This window comes from Filicampus tigris, chromosome 1 (assembly GCF_054856515.1).
Source record: "Filicampus tigris isolate MCC_2025a chromosome 1, RoL_Ftig_1.0, whole genome shotgun sequence".
In the NCBI taxonomy this organism is placed as follows: Eukaryota; Metazoa; Chordata; class Actinopteri; order Syngnathiformes; family Syngnathidae; genus Filicampus; species Filicampus tigris.
The window spans coordinates 26,727,913-26,731,322 of NC_141217.1; the positions used below are offsets into that span (position 1 = coordinate 26,727,913).

At 39.3% G+C, this 3,410-nt stretch overlaps 1 pseudogene; it reads right to left on the reverse strand.

The window, feature by feature from the left end:
- Positions 1-238: 238 nt before the first annotated feature.
- On the reverse strand, positions 239-913 carry LOC147153396 (general transcription factor II-I repeat domain-containing protein 2B-like; annotated as a pseudogene).
- Positions 914-3,410: the final 2,497 nt, after the last annotated feature.

Sequence of the window (3,410 nt, forward strand, 5' to 3'; positions counted from 1 at the left end):
GAGCATGTTTCCTCATGTTTGGAAAATTCTCCTCCTTAAGATATAAATAGAACTCCAGCAGTGATGCTGAGTTAGTGTTCTGCCAGTATTGTGTCTGACTGCAAGTCTATGAGCTCCAGTTGAACATCAATTCGTGCATTATTCACATTTCATGCAAAGGGAGAGGAAATCAGGTGTATTTCATCCTCAATGTTTTTAAAATCTTCAAATCGTCTTGAAAACTCACTGTGCAGGTCTCCTAACACAGAGAATACCTGCAGAGGTGAGGAGATGATGGTTTGACTTCTTTCAGGGTTTACATGTGAGTGAGAATTTTGTTCTCGAGTTGATTCGAAAGAAACAGCAACTTTCTCACGAAGGCCTTGACCAGGAAATGCATTTCATAAACAAATAGGCCGTTATCTTGCAGTTTAGTATTCAGTTTGTTCATCAGATCGGTCACATCAACAGCGAATGCTAAATCTGCAATCCAGTCTACATCTGAGAGCTTGGGGATATTTTTGTCTTTAATCTCACAAAATTCTCGAATCTCTGCTTTTAGGTCCCAAAATCTTTTTAACGCTTTGCCCAGACTGAGCCATCTGACAGCTGTATGGTACCTGATGTCACCATGTTCATTATCATGCTCTTAAAAGTGCAACCAACTGCCTGTGATTCAATGCTCGTGCCCTGATGAAGTTAACTGTCTTAGTTACAACATCAACAACATTGTTAAGTTTTAACACTGACTTGCACAACACTTTTAAATGAAAAATACAATGAATAATTGTCAATTTATGCTCTGCATTAAGTTCAGTAAGTTCACTTTATCTTGTATCCGTTTCAAAAGTCCAACATTTTTCCCTGTCAGGTTTGGACAACCATCAGTAGTGACTCCTACCAGTCTGTCCCATTTCAGTTCAAGCTTGTCCATGCATGCGTTTACCTCGAACGATCACTTCCTGTGGTTGTTCCTTTCATTGAGCTCACTGCTGCCAGCTCCTCCGTAATCTTGAAATCCTGCGTTATTCCTCGGAGAAACACGAGTAACTGTGCCGTGTCACAGACATCACAACTCTCATCCAAAGTCAAGGAGAAGAAGTAAAAACTTCCCACTTTACTTTTTAGCTGGAATTGGAGATTCTCCGCGATGTCTTCCACCCTTCTGGTCACTGATCGCCTGGACAGCGGGACCTTTTCAAATGCTTCTTTTTTCTCTGGACATATTAGCGCTGCGGAGTCCACCAAGCACTCTTTAATATATTCCCCCTCCGAAAATGGCTTACAGTTCTGAGCGATTTTGTGGGATATCACAAAGCTCGTCCTGGTTGCTGCGTCCCGGGCTGCGTGTAGCTCGACAAAATAGCCTTGTTGTTTTTCTAGCTTCGCTAGCAAAACTTCGGATATCTACGCTCTCCCAGCCTCACTCAAATGTCTGTATTTTTCTGCATGCTCACTCACGTTATACTCCTTAAACACGGAAACCCGCTCACCACAAACTAAACACACTGGGTTACCCTTGACTTCAGTAAATAAATATTTAATAGTCCATATTTTCTTGAAACCACGGCATTCAGCATCCACTTTTCGTTTTTTGGCATGGGCAGACATTTTGAAGGGTTATCATTTCAATGACATGTTGCTAATCACATGGACTCGGACATAGTACCTGTACATAAACGACGCGCGCATATTGTAAAAAAGTTTCAAAGTAAAAGCACTCCTGTTTTAGTCTGCGCACTTTGAAAAATTTTGGATGTAGGTTTTATTTTCTTAATTTCTAGCAACTTTTCACGGGCCAGTGTGAGCCGGGCCGTATTTGGCCCGCGGGCTGTAAAATGACCGGGTCTGATCTAATTCTTCAAGCTAATTTCATGCTCTATGCGCCGTGTGTGGTGTTCATCACGGTTGCACATATGCACAACTGAGCCACCTCGTTCAAAAAGTTTTATGCATGTCACATTAAGCTTAATGTTGAGCACTTACCCAGTCTGTTCAAGCTATGCAATAACAATTCTTAACGAGGACTGCCACAAACAATTATTTTGCTAGTCGGCTAGTCATCGATAGCGCTGCAATTAGTCAACTAATTGGATCATTTAAATCCCAGCACATTGCTCCAGCAAACAGCTGCTCTTATATAACCATCATTATCTTGTCGCACAAATTCTTTAAAGTATGTAAAAATTAATTATAAAGACAATTGTGATGATAGTACATTCAACTTTGATTAAACTTTGCAACTTGTAGCAGCATTCCTGACATATTTATAAATGGTGATGCAACTTCAGATGAAGACAGTACTGTGGCCATGACATTTTTAGCTGTAAATGTTTATTTTATTTTAAAATGGAATCAACATCTACTACTATGCACACTTGCACTATGAAATTATCTCTAAATGAAAAAATAAACAGTCAACATATTTCACTATTATTATTTCAAGTTTTCTGTTAATGTGTTTAAATGTTGTCAATGTACATTCTAGTAATTTTTGTAAGCTACTTTTGTTTTCTCTGCTTTGCTTTTGAATGTTGTTAACTGTTGTGTTTGTAAATGCTTGTAGCTGTTGTCTCTGCTTCTGTGAAGCACAATGAGTTGCCTTGTGTATGAAATGTGCTATATAAATAAAACTGCCTTTACTTGGCTGATGCATTCCGTATTGACCCCTTCCACTGCATGCATTGGTGGACAGGGGAGCTTTGGAAGGACCAATCACAACAATCTTTTCATCTAGCAAGTTGAACAGAGTTGATATTTGATTTCAATTTTATCCCACTTAAAACAGCATGAAGTGGAAATTTGTGCTGATGGTTCTGACGGAAAAAAAAAAAATCGTCCATGCATGACATTATTTAAAGTACGTTTGCCGGCTAATTTCCTATTCACATCCACTTAGCAGCTGGTAGTAGTGGATTGTTTCCCAGGGGTACCCACAATAGCATAACGAGAATATTTACAATTGCGTTAAAACGCAATACTATTGCATTTTATTGCAAATCATTTGCGTTATAATGCTTTTATTTAGATGTTTTTATTGCGTTATTTTGCAATAAAAAATAATGCAAATAACGCAATGTTATTTTAATGGGAAAATGAAAGACTTCCACGTAATAGCTTTCACTGTACGGAGCTGGCATGAGCAGGACCGTCAGGTTGGGAGAGATTTTTACACTCTAGAGATGTCCCAGACAAAGACATACTTGCATGCAAAGGGATAAGGTATGTACTAAACGTTAACAGTTAGTTAGCAAAACAAAATTGTATCCACCTTTTTCCTCGTCAGCGGGTGTCCACTAGAGGGCAGACTATGCATTTGAGAACAATACAGGGAAGGCACATGAGAAAGAGCACTCTACAGTGTTGTGCTGGCTGTAGTCATGGCGGCTCTGTGGTATCGCAAAAGAGAACAGTGGTCTTTCTTTTAAAAA